We start from the raw sequence: 19,496 nt of genomic DNA, 5'->3' as shown, positions 1-19,496 counted from the left end.
ACGTGAAGGTCGTACAAAGGTTAACCGGACGCATACCCGCCTTGGTACGATTTATTTCGAGGTCCTTCGACAAGAGCCAACGGTGCTTCTCACTATTGAAGAAAAAGAGTAACTTCTCATGGACCTCAGATTGCCAACGAGCCTTGGATGAGCTCAAGCGATATCTATCAAGCCCACCGCTGATTCACACATCGAAGTCAAACGAACAACTATACATGTACTTGGCAGTATAAGTGGAGTCCTAGTCCGGGAAGAGAAAGGTACGCAATTTCCAAATTACTACGTTAGCAGGACTTTAGGTGAGGCCGAAACTAGATACCCTCACCTAGAAAAATTGGCGCCCGCTTTGCTAATCGCCTATAGGAAGTTGAAACCATACTTTCAATGTCACCCCATATGTGTTGTAACCAATTACCCATTAAGGAATGTAATGCATAAACCCGAGCTTCCGGGATGGTTGGCTAAATGGGTTGTAGAGATCAGCGGGTACTATATCGAATATCGGCCTCGGACCGCCATTAAATCTCAAATTTTGGAAAACTTTGAAGCTGACTTTACGCCGGCCGTAATACCCGAGGTCGAAAGAGAGTTGTTATTAAACTCGGGGACTTCTTCGGGAATCTGGACCCTCTTTACGGACGGCGCCTCGAACGCAAAGGGGTCCAGACTTGAAATTGTATTGAAGCCACCCGAAGGTAATGTTATTAGACAATCTATTAGGACTGCAAAATTAACTAACAATGAGGCCGAGTATGAGTCCATGATTTTAGGTCTCGAACTGGCCAAAAGCTTGGGGGCAGAGGTGATCGAAGCTAAGTGCGACTCCCTCCTTGTGGTGAACCAAGTTAATGGGACGTTCGAAGTTAGAGATGAATGAATGCAAAGGTACCTGGATAAACTGCAGGTAACATTACATCGGTTCAAGGAGTGGACTCTACAACATATGCCTCGAGATCAAAACAGCGAGGCTGATGCCCTTAATAATTTGGGATCGTCAGTCAATGACTACGAGTTCAACTCGCGGGCGGTCGTACAACGCATGAGATCGGTAGTGGAAGAAGGTCACGTCAAGATAAACTCAACAATCCTAACTTGGGACTGGAGAAACAAATATATAGAATATCTGAAGACTAGAAAACTGCCCTCGGACCCTAAGTAATCGAGGACTCTGCATACGAAGGCGGCCCGGTTCAGCCTCTCCAAAGACGGTACATTATTTGGAGAACGTTTGATGGCCCACGCGCAATATGTCTAGGACCAAGAGACACCGAGTATGTTTTGAGGGAAATCCACGAAGGCACCTACGAAAATCATTCGTACGTCGAATCATTAGTTCAGAAAATAATCAGAGTCGACTACTATTGGATCAACATGGAAAAAGATATGAAGGAGTTCGTACGAAATGCGACGGATGTCAAAGGCATGCTCTGATGATTTGTCAGCCCGGGGAGCTACTACATTTGGTCTCCTCACCCTGGCCATTCATGAAATGGGGGATGGACATCATCGGCCCCCTTCCATGGGCACCCGGTAAGGCTCAATTTATATTGTTTATGACTAACTATTTTTCTAGATAGGTGAAAGCCCAGGCGTTTGAGAAAGGCATGGATAAGGAAGTCATTGATTTCATCTGGGACCACATAATATGTTGGTTCGAAATATCGGCCGAGATCGTGTGTGACAATGGGAAGCATTTCAACGGTAACAAAGTAAGCAAGTTTCTCGAAGATCATAAGATCAAAAGAATCCTGTCAACACCCTATCACCCTAGTGGGAACGAGCAATCGGAGTCCACGAACAAAACCATACTCCAAAACCACAGAAAGAGATTGACCGACGCCAAAGGAAAATGGAAAAAAATCTTGCCCGAAGTCTTATAGGCATACCGTACGACCTCGAAGTCCAGTACCGGGGCCACCCCATTCTCGTTGGTTTCGGCGCCAAAGCTCTAATACCGGTCGAAGTCATAGAATCGGTCTAATTCCGATATGCAATCGAAGAATCAAACAATGAGACCATGAATACGAGCTTGGAACTTTTAGATAAAAGGCGCGAAGCAGCCTTCGTCCGACTGGCCGCCCAAAAATAATTGATCGAGAGGTATTACAATCGAAGAACCAACCTTAGACACTTGAATGTCGAGGACTTAATGTTAAGGAAGGTCACATTAGACCCACGGAACCCTAATGAAGGGAAGCTGGGGCCGAACTAGGAAGGGTCGTGTCAAATTATCGAGATCACTGGAAAAGGGTAGAATAAACTCGGAGTAATGAACGGTGAGCGACTACCGAACAACTGGAATATAACTCACTTGAAACAATATTATTGCTAAGATACGATCCCGTTTACTTCTTTTATTTATTTACATTTTGAACTAACACTTGCACGTGACCGTCAAAGAACGATACATGTTTTTAGGCCTGAAATTACGCGTTGCACTCTTTTTCCCTTGAACCGGTTTTGTTCCAAATGGATTTTTCGGCAAGGTTTTTAACGAGGTAACAGTGGATCGTGCTAACTTAAAATCGAAGACCGGTTGTGAACCAATGTCAAGGATCACATCAACAATATCCAAGATTTCTTTATGATCGGCCTCGAACCCTAGGGGGCATCACCCTCAGATAATGATTTTGGCAAGGAAAGAAACTTTGTGCTCGAATAGTCTAGGCTCGATCAATAGGATTTACTGTAAGGGCCAAATGGTCAAATGAACTGTGCCACATAGACCACCCGATCCCGGACACAAAGCTTGAACACACGTGTAACTTTGAATATTACGCACAAAAATGAAAGGAAGTTTCTACCTTGTGGAAATATTTTGTCCCTTGAAAATGTTTCTTTCTTACATTTGATCCCCTAAAGAGATCGAGCCCAAGGACCACCTCACTCGAGGACTGCCACCCAAAGCAGGTTCGGACGACCCAGGAAAACGAAACCCGGGGGCACAAATCTTATTAGGCAGTGCCCTAACTTTTAAGGATCCGGCCATCCCCATTCGGGGACAGTTGTCTCGATTAAGACCGGATGACTCGGGGTAACAAGCCCACTGGGATACACCCTAACTAGAAAGACTACCTCCGCCCTAAAACGGCTTGGAGACGTCCAATACCCGTAACCAAAACATAAGGCCTTCCAAATTTCTAAACCGGTTCAAAAGGCTACCCTCGGCAAATTGTAATCTAAAATATTCTAAGTACTTTAGGAAAAGGTACTGGTCATACCAGGCCCCCCACAAGTCTTAAGAAAAATAATATCGAGAGCAAGGCATGTTCGAACCTTCGAACAAGACCTAATTATTACGTGTTAATGCATTCGATATCTTTATAATCATAAAGAAACGAGCGAAAGGAAACAAGCTTAGAAACTGTCGAAGGGAAAAAGAGCCTTATATATATATAAAAAAAAAGATCTTTACAAAGTCCAAACGACCTCAACAAAAAAGTAAAAGGTACAAAAACAAGAAAAAATCTACAACGCTCTTAAACGGCTTGGTCTCCACCAGAGCCCGCCTCATCACCTAGACCATCGGAGTCTTCTCCGCCCCCGGATCCTCGGAGTCTTCTTCGAGATACGCCAACTTCTTGGCCTCGGCCTCGAATCCCTTAGCACTTTTGACCTAGCCTGACAAATCAAAACCCCGAGCATGAACTTCCTCGAAGGCCTCCCTTCGGGACTGCCACTTCACGTATTCGACAATATCTTTTAGGTGGTCCTAGGCTGCCTTGGTATCGGCTTTATACTGGGCCACCATCTCATCGGCATCGACTTTGGTTACTTCAACCACTGACTTGGTCGCTTTAAGCTCCTTGGTAAGGGCCTCTCGATCAGAAACAACCGAGCTTAACTAAGACTGGAGCTCTTCAATTTTTTGGAACCGTGCCTTAGCCTTCTCCCTCGTCACTCGAAGTTGGGCCTCCACCAAGGTCAATTGTGCCCGGGTAGTCTCCTTTTCCGAGGCTAGGCGGTCCATCCTGCTTCTCCACTCTTCGGACTTTACCTTGATTGCATCCATCTCAGCTCGGAGTTGGTCAATCCGATCAATCTTTTGTTGGACCTGCGGGTTCCGCCCATTAGTCATTGTGTCTAGCTCATCGTCTGTCACGACCCAAAATCCGACTAGTCGTGATGGCACCTAACCCACCACTTAACCACTAACTAATTCCAATAACAATTAATAAAGTAATTTAAGTAAAGAATTATCTTAATCTTATAAATTCCCCAAGAACTGGTAGTACAAATCATGAGCTTCTAAGAATAGAGTTTACAAAGCGGAAATAAAATAAATACATAGTCTGTTTGACAAGTACATAAACAGAGTGTTATAAATCTAAGGCTACCACAAACAAGAGGCAGCTACAACCGGGACGCAGGTACATCTTCAATCCATCTCCCCATCGAACACAGCAACATCAGCGACCAACATCTGCACTCAAGGTGCAGAAGTGTAGTATGAATACAACCGACCCCATGTACTCAATAAGTAACAAACCTAACCTTAGGTTAAAAGTAGTGACTAACTAACAAGGTCGGGTCCAATACCAATATCCCACAACAGTTCATAACAGCATAATACAATAACAAAGATTTATCTCAGAAGTAAAAATGTTCAACTCGTTCACAGTTCCAAAAAGATTGTCATGTTTTTCAAGTATCTTAGTGAAAATCCAAATATTTTACCAAAAATGCCAAAAAACATACGAGTAAGTTTGAAAATTATAATTTTTTTTAAAATATCCTTTCCACAATATATAAGATATTTCATTTTCTTTCTAGATAGCAAGTGTGAAGTACCTATCTATGCCCACATATCAATGTGTATAAAAAGTCATGAATGACGTGATACCGTACAGCATGAGAAAAACTGCATCTCTATGTCTGTATGTCATATGTGCATGCCAATGCCATGTATCTCAAAGATGAATCATGTACTCACACTCTCAAAGTACTCAATCTCACTGTCTCACACTTTCCACTCATCATGCTCAACCACTCGGTACTGTATATAGCCCATACAGCCCAGCAAAGATCCATCCCGGAATATATACATCATTGATCATCAGTCACTACGTACCGAGGAAGGCCAATCCGGCCCCATGGAGAAAATCCATCTCCAGGTATATAATGCTTCTAACAAGATCTATATCCAGGGAAGATCCATCTCTCAATATAATCAACCACGCTTAATGGGGGTGTGCAGACTCCGGAGGGGCTCCTACAGCCCAAGCGCTATCATAAGCCATATCCAGCATAAATCAATATAGCATGTTGCGGCGTGCAGCCCGATTCCATGATTGTCACTCATAATTAGGCTCTCGGCCTCATTCAGTCATCAATCTCTCCAGTCTCACTCACGGGCTCACAATGTCATGAAACTATCCCGACAACAATAATGTGATGTATTAATTAATAACAAGTAAGACTGAGATATGATATGAATGCATGAATATGACTGAGTACGAAATATCAATGAAATCAATGAGATGACAGCAAGAAACGACCACTATGGGTCCCAACAGTATCTCCATAAAGCCTAAACATGATATCTAGTATGATTGATAGCTCAATTACTTTGTCACATGGTGAAAACACGGATATCAGTAAAGTAGGACCACTATACAGTGCCATGGAAGCAACAGAGTCCCAATTCATATGGTGCACGCCCACACGCCTGTCACCTAGCATGTGCGTCACCTCAATACCAATCACATAACATGTATATCGGGGTTTCATACCCTCAGTACTAAGATTAGAATAGTTACTTACCTCGAACAAGCCAATACCAATGCTGAGCAAGCCAAGCGATGCTCAAAAGATGCCATCCCGCGCGTTCTGACCTCCGAACAGCTCAAAACTAACCAAAAACAACTCAAATTCGTCTCCAAACATCCCGAATCTAGCCACAAATAGTTCAATACAATCAATATAGGCTAAAGGAATTAATTTCACAAGAAAAATACGAAATTATAGCCAAAATCCGAAATCGGCCCAAACCCGACCCCCGGGCCCACGTCTCGAAATCCGACAAAAGTCACAAAATCCAAAAGTTCATTCACTCACGAGCCCAGCCATACCAAATTCATCAAAATCCGACACCAATTGGTTATTTAAATCCTCAAAACCAACTCTCCAAATCCCTAGCCTCAAATCCCCAATTTACACCTAAAAAACACACCATCTAGGTGAAAAATCAGTGGGGAAACATAATTATTGAAGAAAAATGAAGACAAGGAACTTACCTCAAGAATCCCACTTGAAAAGCCCTCTCAAAATCTCTAAAATCCGAGCTCAAAATGATGAAATGAAACCAAAAATCTCGGACCCCGCTGATATAGGTTCTGGCCAGGAACTTCCGCACCTGCGGAGCCTGGGCTCGCACCTGCACGCCCGCTAGTGTGAAACATCTGGGCGCACCTGCGAAAATGACTAACTACGGCTGCCTCCGCTCCTACGACCCATGGTCTGCATTTGCGCTATCGCAGATGCGGAGAAACCATCGCACCTTCGACCCCTGCTGGTCTCCACCCTTTCTGCACCTGCGCTCAACCTGCCGCACCTGCGGCATCGCATCTGCGGTCCCCTCTCCGCAGGTGCGGTCACACCAGTAGCTCTCACACTTACGCAAGTTCTCAAATCACATTCCAAGTCCGTTAACCACCCGAAATCAACTCGAGGCCCCCCAGGACCTCAACCAAACATACCAACAAGTATTATAACATCATACAAAATTAATCGAATCTTCAAATCACCTCCAACAACATCGAAAACACGAATTACACACGGATTCAAGCCTAAGAAACTTCAAAATTTCCAGATTCTACAAACAACGCCAAAACCTATCAAATTACGTCCGATTGACGTCAAATTTTGCACACAAGTCACATTCGACATTATAGACCTGCTCCAACTTCCAGAATCGGAATCCGACCCCGATATCAAAAAGTCCACTCCCGGTCAAACTTTCCAAATTTCAACTTTCGCCATTTCGAGCCAAATTCAACCACGGACCTCCAAATCACAATCCGGACGTGCTCCTAAGTCCAAAATCACCCAACGGAGCTAACAGAACCATCAAAATTCCAATCCGAGGTTTAATGCTAAAAAGTCAAAGTTGGTCAACTCTCTCAATTTATAGCTTCAACAATGAAATTATTTCTTCCAATTCGATTCTGAATAACCTGAAAGTTAAAAACGATGATTCACACAAGTCAAAATACCTCATACGGAGCTACTCATGCCCTCAAAAAACCGAGCGAAGTGTAAATTCTTAAAACAACTGATCAGATCATTACATTGTCACTAACTTTTTTTTACCTGTTCAACCAGGTCGGCGTGTTCTTTCCGAGCCGCTTTCAAGTCAGCTCGAAGGCTCTTAGCCTCTCCTTCACGTTGTTGGGTGAGAAGTTTGTACGTATCTCTCTTCTCAGCAAGCTCTTTGATTTCGGCTTCGAGTTGGTTTAGCTCATCCCGATACCGGAGGAAAGTTTCGTGGTGAAGCACCGAGGCCTACAAATACGAAGAAAAAAGTTAAGATTATTAATGAATTAATTCAAGTATCAAAGGAGAAATTGAAATCATCAAGAGTTGTCTAGAGTTACCCGGTTCAGCGCATGTTGTGCTTCATTGAACAGGCAGGGCGCGTCTACCTCATTCATTTGGGCCTGGTCTTATTCGATCACCAGGCACCAGACGTAATTGGCCACCCCTACGGGGGCAGAAAGAACCCGGGCATCATCCGGAATGGTGATGATAATGGACTGCTTCCGATCAAGATACACACTCAGGGCAGGGAACCGGTTCATCAGTATCAGGCTCTAGTTAGGCCCACATGCCCCCGAGGACGGACTTTTCCTTAGTACCTCTAAGTTACCTAATCCAGTGATGTCCTCCGCGGCGTTGGAATCCATGCCATCAAAGAATCAGCGTAGGGGATTGTCCGCTCCGTGAGCCCCCTTGTCGGGGTGCTCTTTCACCGTTTGGGCCTCGTTGTACATGGACTCGGTAAACGAGGGTGACTCGATGATGTCTACCACGCGGAGTGCCTCCTTCGGGGCACTACCTGCATCCTGGGAAGCCTCGGCTCCGGTCTCCTCATCGGCCTCCCTGGCTTGAGGCAGATCGGCCTCACCTCTGGTTCAGAGGCCCCTTGCTCTTCGAGCTGCGATAGCTCGCGGGCCACCAAAACAAAAGGTTCTTCTTCCTCGGATTCATCCCTCCGCTGATAGAGCAAATCCGAAGCTGGTGCTCGGGAGCTGGTGTTTTCTTTTGACTTGCGCACCAGCTTTCTCCTTGTTTTCTTTTTCTCCGAGCTCGGGGAACTCGGAGCCCTCTTCCTTTTCCTCTCTTCGACCTATCTCAGAGCAGGGGACTCGACAGGTAAGTCCTCGCCACCGACTGAAGGCCTAAGCTCGACATCCTTAGATAAGCTTGCAAAAAGAAGTAAATGGAGTAAGGGCTTAATGTTAAAAGGAGAATCATAATACAACCTACTCGGGAAAGAAGTCTCACCATGGGAACGGGCCTCCCAACGGTATTTCGAGAGTTTGTGCCATGAGCGCTCGTAGTATGGCATCTGTGAAACGATACCCTAGACCCACTCCTTGAGTCAAGGGATAATATTTGGGACCCGAGCGACGGCTGCACCACCACAAAGCACCGATAAGGAAAGGAGAAGTAAGTATAAAATCAACATTGGAAACTAAGTTCTACTTACGTGACGTATTCCACTTCTCGGGGAATGGCCTACACTCAGCCGGGATCAAATCCAAAGTCCTCACTCGGACAAAACAGCCTTGCCAGCCTCGATCCCGGTCCTCATCAATACTTAATATTACGACCCAATTTTTCCCTCCGTTTGGTATCGTGATGGCACCTAGTCTTAGGGATTAATTGAAACAGCATTATTTAATTAACATCTAACAAAATTAAAAGAAATCTCTTACAATTCCCAAAATGGGTAGTACAAGTCATAAGCTCTATATAGTGTTTGCTAGGAAACTTCAAAATACAACTATCCACAAATTAGAATAAACAGTGCAAAACAAAACTTGAAGGTAACTCTAAAACCTGCGAACGCAGCGGCAGGTTTACCTTGAGTCTCCGCATCGACAGTCCACACCACTAGCTAACGAACAAATAATTGGGTCTGCACAAAAAAATAAAAAATATGTAGAAGAGTAGCATGAGCACACCACAGCGGTGCCCAGTAAGTATCAAGACTAACATCGGTGAAGTAGTGACGAGGACTAGTCAAGACACCCACTGGTCTAATAAACTGAACAAACATAAGTATAGGGATGACAGAACATGACATCTATCTAAGGACCCCGCGATATGGATAACGACATAGCAACTGCAATAAGGAAGGAAAATCAGAAAGTAACAGTGGAACATCAGAATAAGACACAGAAGAATGAACGAAAACACAACCCAAATCCAAAAATCACAATATAGTAAAAGCAAGTAGTAACTCAGCAGCTGCAATAGTTTTCACATCAGGTCTCAGCCAACAACCCCAATAAATTAGTCAAATCCTTCAAGTGTAAACTTTCACTTGTAAGTTTTTGAATTGAGGTCTTTAAAATATAATCCTTTCCAATAAGAAATTATTTTTGAAATATACTTCCTTCAAATAAATATCTTTCAAACATAGATCTTTCAAGATAAAACCTTTCAAATATAAACTTTTCAAATAATTAGCCTTCAAACATAGTTCTTTCAAGATAAATACTTTACAAGTATAAACCTTTCAAATAAATATCTTCAAACATAGTTCCTTCAAGATAAATACTTTTCAAATATAAACTTTTCAAGTAATATCCTTCGAGTATAAGTCACCCTGTGATACCTAAGCATGGAAGATTAGCAACTCCGAACACAAATATAACCACAGGAGAAATCTTCTTGTAGTCCCGAATTAATTATGCAGTACCGGGGGGGGGGGGGAGGAGGGGGGAAATCTCCCGGAATACTTTCATAGTCCCAAAATAAATATGCAGTATTGGGGGATCTCCCGAAATAGATCCGTAGTCCCAATTTAAATATGCAGTGCTGGGGGATCTTCTGGAATACGTCCGTCATCCCAAAATAAATATACAGTGCTGGGGATCTCTCGGAATACGTCCATAGTCCCAAAGTAAATATGCAAGACAGGAGGATCTCCCGGAATACGTCCATAGTCCCAAAATAAATATGCAGCGCAAACAACAGAGATAACAACTATAACATGACAGAAACCTCGTACATCACCAAAACAAGTACAAAAGCAACAATGACAGAAATGCAAAGTATGACGAGCAAATCAACTCAAGAATTTAAATCACAAGAACGATAGAACTCATTCACAAGGAATAACTACAGTAAAGAATGCTAGGCACAAGGAGAAACAACTTAACAAGGAAAAACAAAACAAAAATGTAGCAACGATTCCACAATATTCAAGTCAACAATAAGAAGCCAACACGAGTCAGATAGTTTCAAATAATGGCAAGTCAACTAAGATATAGGTTATCTAAACTCCTTTTGAGGTTGAGCAATTACGAGGAATATTCAACAATTCAAGTAAGGATAAGCATCGGAAGATAATCATAACTCCAATTAAGATTAAATAATTATAGGATGAGAAAATAATGATTCCAATTAAAGATAAGCAGTTTTGAAAAATATATCACAACGATAGAAGAAGTAAAATCTTTGGTTAAGTCGAATAAGGGTCAAATAGACAGTAAGAGTGAATCCTAAAGCAATTATCTCTAATCAAGGCATGTAGAGGTGAAACTAGCAAATAGGAATTCAAACGTATCAAAAACAACATCATACACGGTGAATATAAGGACATAAGAACCCTAAAAGGTCAACTTTCCACAAATAAGTCCGAGCACGCACTCGTCACCTCACGTACACAGACTACAATCAACATAAATGACTCAAATCCTAAGGGGTAGTTCCCCCACACAAGGTTAGGCAAGATACTTACCTCGAGTCAAGCTCAATCAATCCGTAAGAATGCCCTTTCCATGAATATCCGGCTCTGAATGGCCCAAATCTAGCCAAAAATAATTACATATCATAATTACAATAATAGTAGACTCATCTAATTAACGAAATCAACATTTTAACGAAAATTCCAAAATTAATTCAAAATCGCTCGTGGGGACCACTTTTCGGAATCAGGTCAAAAGTCATAAAATACGAAAGTTCATTCACTCACGAGTCTAACCATATCAAATTTACTAAAATTTCACACCAAAATCTCGATCAAAATCCCAAAATTCTACTTAAGAACTTTTCTCAATTTTTCACTCCAAATCCGAATTCAAACGATGAACTCGAGCATAGATTAGTGGAATATAACCATAAGGGAGTTAAGAATCATTACCCAAAAACTTCCTCCAAAAATCTCTCCAAATTCTGCCTTCTACCGAGCTCTCAATCAAATTTGTGAAGTGAACTTCAAACCCTCGAATCTGCCCCTTTTCTGTCCAGTTATTCCGCATCTGCGGACCTTGGGTCGCACCTGTGACGCCGAACTTGTGGAATTTCCTTTGCAGGTGCGGAAACGACTTAAGATGGCTGGGTCCGATTCTGCGGAAAAAGGACCGCACCTACGAGTGCGTGCCTGCGGACTATTGTCCGCTTCTGCGATCTCCTCCGCGCCTGCGTGTCATTTAGCTCATCTGCGGGCATCGCAGATGCGGCATTTCCCTTCGCACCTGCGACCCCTGACCACACATCCCAGATCCGCTTTTGCGCTTGCCTCTCCGCACGTGCGATCACGCACCTGCGGTCTCTCCACCGCAGGTGCAAAAATGACAGATGCCTGAAGACTTCAGCAGCAACACAAATCCAACTTTTGATCCGTTAAGCACTCGAAACTTACCCGAGCCCCCCTCCCCCTCCCGAGGCCCTCGGGACCTCAACCAAACATACCAACCAATCCTAAAATACCATATGAACTTAGTCGATCCCTCAAATCACATCAACTAATGCTAAAATCACGAATCATTTTCCAATTCAAACTTAAAGAACTTGAAACTTCAAATTCCTACAACCGATGCCGAAACCTATAAAACCACGTCCGAATGACCTCAAATTTTGCACACAGGTCACAAATGTCACTGCGAACCTACATCCACTTTCGGAAATCCATTCCGAGCTCGATATCAAAATTTCCACCATCGGACGAAATCGCCGAAATCTAACTTTCGTCAATTCAAGCCTAAATCTACTACAGACCTCCAAAACATATTTCGGACGCTCTTCTAAGCTCAAAATCACTCAACGGAGCTAACGGAGTCAACGAAATTCCATTCTGTATTCGTCTTCACACAGTTTCGACTACGGTCCAAATTCTAAGACTTAAACTCTCATTTAGGGACTAAGTGTCCCAAATCACTTCGAATCAGCCGATAATTGAATACAACCACGCACTCAAGTCAAGGCACATAATACGAAGCTGCTCAGGGCCTTATGCCGTTGAACAGGATTTAAATTCTCAAAACGACTGGCCGGATCGTTACACTTAAGAACGGGGATTTACTGGCTGGCCTAACGCACAACCTTTATTAGCTCCCTCCCTCCCTGGAAGATTCGGGAACTGTATAATCGGAGTAGATGATCAATGGTGAACGAGAATCCATCGATTTTGTTCATAAAAAATCGGAGAAGGATCACGATCCTCCAGAGTGATGGATGAATTTGGCATAGGCACACGTTGTACCTCTTGCAGAAATCCAAAATGACCAGGTCTACTGGGCCTAATGTAAAGGGATAAGTGTAAACACTTAGATATACCTCGACATAGGTGGTGATGGCCTCTTCGGGGTCGGGGACCACTATGTCTTTATCGGCCCAGTTGCAGTCTTTTCAGACCGTAGGGAGGACCTCTTCGGTAATCGAGCAGATGTATCTCGAGACGTCATCACACCGAACCTACAAAAGAAGGCTTTTCAACCTTGAAATTGACTTTAACTGAGCATCCCCCGGGGATGAACATTTTCAAAGAGGGTTCGGGTACTGGTTCATCGATGGCCGCGCACAGAGCAGTCTCCCCGGCCTCAGTAGCCGGCCGCAAAATGGAAGGAGCTTCTTTCTGGGGAACGGTTTTGGAAGTCTTTGCCATTCTTTTAGAAAATGAAGATGGAGGAAAATCTGAGAAAGATGAAGAAAGAAAGGAAGTTGAAGGATTAGACTTGTTGGCTTGAGAAGAAGATGGGTAAAAATTCTTGCAAAGGACCTCGAATAACCGGGGTAAAAGTGCTAAAGAATATTGAAATCCTTAAGGTACGAGGGTAGAAGGTTTGATGTAAAGTAAAAATGAACAAAGGAAGGGGTATTTATAGTAGTTCAGCGGTGTTTCGCGTCCAGGGACGACCGACCGGCGGCTGACATGCATTTAATGCCATTATGACTTGACTAACGAGACGTTCCAGATGTTTTGTCATTTCTGTCATGATATGTCGAAGTAAGAATCGAAAGCTCGTGTCATTTCTCGTCGTTTACTCTCCGAAAAATGAGGGGACTATCTGTATGCGGGTGAAATCGAGCTCATGGTACATCCTAACCTCTGACAAAATAAGCCAGGCTCGAGACATGGCAACAAAGGACCGAAATCGAGCCAAAGTCCCACCGGACCAGAACCCGGGTCCGATGGGACTTAGCTCTTGTTCTCTTTCATCTGTACCGGTCGTGGTGAGCCCGGCTCGAAAGTGGCTATTTCGCTAAAGCTGAAACTATCCAACTCGTGTTGTTTGAATTTATTGTTTCTTTGTTTATTCAATAGTAACTTAATTTATCGCTTTGTATCAAGTTAATCCGCGTATCCTTAAAACCACTTACAAATTTAAATTTTGAGGGTAAACAAATACAGCTAACAGTACAGAATCCCAAGTAAGTTATAGATGCCAGAGCAAATTCACAACAAATTAAATTTAACATATCCTCATGTAAATTTACCTAGGTATATTCCTGTTGATTGTTTAAGGAAATATTTTTAAACTTTCCTTTTCGGGTGTTGGGAAAGTCAAAGGGGGTAATATTTTTGCAATTTAGAGTGGCAAAATAGCATGTTAGACACCTTTACTTGTTCGGTTTTGACATTCCAATCCCCATACTTAATGATGGTTCATCTAGAAACTTTTACTCATTTAAAAATAATATTTTAAACCCTTATGCCTATGTGTATTCCTCTCGTCATGTTGTATTATCCATGTCACATAAAAATATTCCACGTCATTATTTTTCTTCACAAAAAATATTTTAAAAATTGAATTCTGAAGTAGATCGTTTTTTCTCTCTCAAAAGCACCTCCAGGCCTTCTTCTTTCTGAATATCAGCCATCCGCCATTTCATCTCTTATTCTCTTTCAATTGTGAATCAAAAGCTATCATTTCCCTTTCTGATATTTGCAAAACGATATCTGCCATTTTTCATAGAAAACCAATGGACAATTCATTTTGTTCGCTTCTATTGAAATTAGATATAACAAAAATATTCAACTCAATCTTTGTAAATTCTCTGCATGATATCTTTAGATTATGACCCCAAAAAAAAGAAAAAATAAGACTAAAGGCGAGAATAACCACCAATAAACGACCGGCAAAACCCTAGAGCACCTCCTCCATTTTTCTCTCTTTCTACTTTCTGAAAATAATGTCAAAAACTCAACTCCTTTATAGTAGACTTTCAGATCGGTAAACAAGAACCTTCAAATCAGTGAAAAATCAAAATCATATCTTAAATCAAGTTACCAAAAAATTCATTATTTCACAACAACAAATCTGAAACTCTATTTATTAATTCCCTCCCGTGACTATCCATGTGTGACTTGATTTTGAGGCAAACTGAAAAAGACAAAGAAAAGGAGAGAGTGATAGAAATAAAAGAAATTGGACATGGAGAAGAATATGTTGATCGTTTGGGGGGAGGGACGAGAAAGAATGAAAAGTAGGGAGGGAGAAAAGACCTCGGTGGAGGTGGAATTTTTGTGTAAGAATAATTTTTTATTATTTTTTATTTTTATTTACTTTTTAATTGGAATCATCAAAGTTACTCGCTTTTTAGAGCGTGCAATCACGCATTTTACCCAACTCAGCAATGCATATGCCATATAAGTTTGGTCAATGGTCAGAGGGGTTTAACATATTGACTTTAAATGAGTAAAAGTGTTTAGATGAACCATCATTAAGTATGAAAATCGGGTCGTCAAAACCGAACAAGTAGAGGTGTCTAACATGCTATTCTGCCATTTAGAGCACCAAACATATTAATATTTTTGCGATCAATAACTCCAATAATACTGAGAATTTTCTGTGAAAAGATCCTCCTCTAAAATTCCTATATAAATTGCACCTTCGTTTATGGTCATGCAACGATTGACATTAGTTTCCAAGTCCTTTTCGACCTTACTATCTCTCTACCTCTCCCCAAGATCCATAGCCAATTATGCTCTTAGTGTGCTTTATAGGCAAACATCAATTCTAGCAAGTATTTCATCCTTTTAGTGAAAGCTCTACCCGATCTGTCAGCCCTTTAATTTAATGTTGACGCTTTTGTTTCCGTTTTGCTATTGGGGCGGGAGAAACTTTAGTAGGTAAAATTATCCATGTTTTCGGGCACCGTTACCAAAATGTTAGGTTTTTGGACTTTTAAAGTACCAAAATAAGTGAAATAAATAACTAGTTACCTTTTTATATATCGCGCATGAAATTCACGCGTTATACCTTATTGGCACGTTTGTCCGTTAAGGTATAACGCATCAATTTCATGCACTATACCTGATTTTAAAAGGCAATCAAAGTTTTGGTACAACCCATATATTAGATGCGCTATACCTGAATGTGAAAAGACAGATAGGCATAGCGCATCTAATATATGCGTTATACCTATTTTAAAAAGGGCAGCGTCTTCTTCCCCGACAGAACTCCAAAAAAAAATCCCCCCCCCCCCCCCGCTACACACACACATTTTTAAAAGCTAAAATCTCCATTGGAGCCCACCTATCCCCCGAAATCTTGTCCCGTGATTATTTTTGCAATCTAATACTCGATCCAAGACGTTGTCGTATAGTGGAACTCTTTTATTGCCTGGTTCGGTGATCAAATCTTCATTCTTTTTCCATTCAAAAAACTCGAAAAACAGGTATTTCGAATCACTTTTGTACTATATCTCATGTATATAATTGAGTAATTTGTCGTTTTTACTGTACTGTATGCTTTTTGTGATTGTTTTTTGAATTTTTTTTTTTGTTTTTTTTATCTGGATTAGTTTATTTATGTGCAAAAATTATAAAAATTGCATTGTTCCTTTGTTGAATAATTAATGTTATATGTTTAATATTTTTTATAGTTGTACATATAATAATATGTGACTTTAATTATATTTAGTGTCCTTTAGTGTTATGTAGTGTCTATTAGTATTTTATAATTTGTAGTGCCTTTAGCATAATAGAACTGATAATAAATTTTAATTTATGTTAGTTGATTAAACTTATGGTCATTTAGAGTAGTATGACTTTAGTGCTCTTTAGTATTCTTTAGTTTAGAAAAAAAAGTATGTGTCCTCATTAACTAACCTGGTTAGAGTACTCAATTAGAGATCAAATTTTAATTACATATTAAGTGTATAGTAAAGGTATTATTAGATAACAATAAAAAATTAGATATGAATCATAAAATAATTAGTTGGCAGTACAAAAGAGATACTGCCGGATTTTTGCGTAAAATATAAAAATCAACATACAAATCGTTATGAATGAAATAAATACTTAATTGTAAAGTTTTGAAAATAATATCAAATAGTTAAACAAAATAAGTATTTAGTATTATTTTAAATTTCATAAGGTTGTTAAAAAATTGACAGTACGTAAAAGAGACTATGTTGTTTTTGTTTGTTTAATTGTATTAAATTAAGACATAAATCGTTATGAACGCAAAAAAAATTTAATAGTATTTTTTATATGAAGTGCCTAGCACAGTAAGGGTTGTAGGCATACGATTCCTTCCATGCATTCAAAGTCTGCACAAAACTTAAAATCCCACCATGTCGATCAAATATTAGACAAATACCCAAATGTTGTCTCACAACGTGCTCCTTCAAGTGATTTAAAAATCATGTCCAAGTCTCTCTTGACTTTCATCGGTACTTTTAGCTCTGTGACTCTTAGCTATAACACTTTTTACTGACTAAAAGAAATAAGAAGTGTTGCCAAAATATCCAATGAATGGCGTATTTCAATGTTTAAAATTTATCTCTTTTACACAATGAGGTGTTATTGGTTACTGGTTAGTAGTTAGCAGACTTCCAACAAAGTTTAACTCATAAGTAATTAATTTCAGTCTAAACGAAAATGCAGACTTGCGACAATCAAAAGTTCATAGAAAATAAAGCGAAAGAGAACACACGAGAAAGTAAATAGAGAAGAAAAAGATACAACTTGAGACCTTAATCTTAAGAAAATAGAAGGAAATAGAAATGCAAAATCAATGTATAATTTTTCGAGTTCATGTCGACACCCCCTCCCGCAATATCGATCATTATTCAAGAGCCTTCTTCCTCAAGCCAAACTAAAACATGAATCAAATGTTGCAGTAAATATGACAGCATTACTATTTCAGGTAAAGAATAAAAAGGGTTGTCTTGGGTAGGGGTCTCATGAAACAAAGTTATGAATTTATATAGGAAAAAATAGATAAATACCATAAGGTATATATTTTAATTTTTAAATTAAATATGTGGGGGTTATGAATATAAAAAGCATGGGAGTTATGGATATTATTAAGAGTAGAAGTTAAGGTAGTATGAGTTATGAAAATAAAAATTTAAATTTTAAAGTAAATAAAGGACAACAAAGATAAATGGAAATGGTATTCAAGTGCTAAAGTTACGTGAGCTTTGTTCTAGAAAACTACTACATGTATTCTTTATTTCTCATTTACTCCATTGTGTTAAATAGATTAAATGAGAGAAATGGAGGGGAAGATTAAAAAAATGAGATAAATTATCATAAACTACACATTAAACATTTGAAGGTTATGAATATGAAAGGGATTAGATTTATTGAGACTATTAAAATTATAGGTTATGAAGATAAAGAGTTGTGAGTTATGAAAATATTTTTTTTTTAATATAAAATAAATTGAAAGGATGATGAATAATCCCCAAAATAGGCGAAAAAAGATAAATATATTTCTTGGCTTAAGAGAGGTGCCACCTCACTTTTATATTGCTCTCTTTTATATATAGAGAGAGATATTAGTTAAGATAAAGGTGTTATTTTTATCCTTAAACTCATTCTAAAAAAAAAAATCTTATTAGTCAAGATAGAGCAGTTGACTGTATCTTTAGAGAAATATTTACTATCTTTTCATTTATTTTTTCTTTAAAAAAATCTTACCTTTCAATTTAAAATAAATATTATTATGAATATTATCCTAAATTGCTAAGTGACTTTATAATATCTTGCCACTTGACTTAACCACAATGCTAACTTTCTTCCTTTAATTTAAATTTGTTTTTGAAAAAAATCTTACTTTTCAATTTAAAATAAATATTATCCTAAATTGTCAAGTGGCTTTATAATAGTTTCTCACTTGGTTTAACCACAATGCTAACTTTTTTTCTTTAATTTTTAATTTTTTTTGAAAAAAAATACTTTTCAATTTAAAATAAATATTATTATAATTATTATCCTAAATTGTCAGAGTGGTTTTATAATAGCTTGCCAATTGGCTTAACCACAATGCTAACTTTCTTCATTATATATATATATATATATATATATATATATATATATATATATATATATAGTGGGGATAACCGGGCAGCTCATGGTCAATATGTCTGCCGGGCAAAATTGTGGGTTATCTTCAATTTTATTGCTTTTTTTCTTTTAAAAATTGTAGGAATACTCTGCTAAAGGATTCAAGCATTTTCATTTTATTTTTCAAAGTGGACATGCAATCTGAATATGTATTCTGGTATTCTCGTACTTCGCTCAAGCTTCCATTCAACAACAGTCCTAGGGTTAAAGTGTTGCAAAGCAGCCATGTACCTCGGTAGAGCGGCAAATAACTTTTCCAATTACCATAAACAATCTCAAACACAGGTTTACGCCCGAGAAATGCCTTTCTTTTGATAATGGTACATCCATATACCTGGTGGACAGATGTTATACACTCTTTAATCTTGTACATTATGGACGATTCAATGTGTGGAACCAAAACAAGGGAAATCAAGTCAACATTCAAGTTTAAATGATTCACATTGAATGTGTACATATCACAAGTGTGGTTGCCAATGTATTTTCCCACCATCCACATATTTGTTTTCAACTTTCTCGCACGCAGCATCCACTTACCACCTTGAAACCATCTACGGCAAATAACCTTGTATACTTGCGTAGATGACTCATGAACCTCTATCTCACGACAGTATTTTATGTTGTAACTTCGCACCGCCCTGCTAAGACGCGCTTTATTAGTAAAAACCATATTCTTTGACAG

This window comes from Nicotiana tomentosiformis, chromosome 3, assembly GCF_000390325.3.
Source record: "Nicotiana tomentosiformis chromosome 3, ASM39032v3, whole genome shotgun sequence".
In the NCBI taxonomy this organism is placed as follows: domain Eukaryota; kingdom Viridiplantae; phylum Streptophyta; class Magnoliopsida; order Solanales; family Solanaceae; genus Nicotiana; species Nicotiana tomentosiformis.
The sequence above is the reverse complement of the archived record's forward strand: the minus strand, read 5'-3'. Positions refer to the sequence as shown.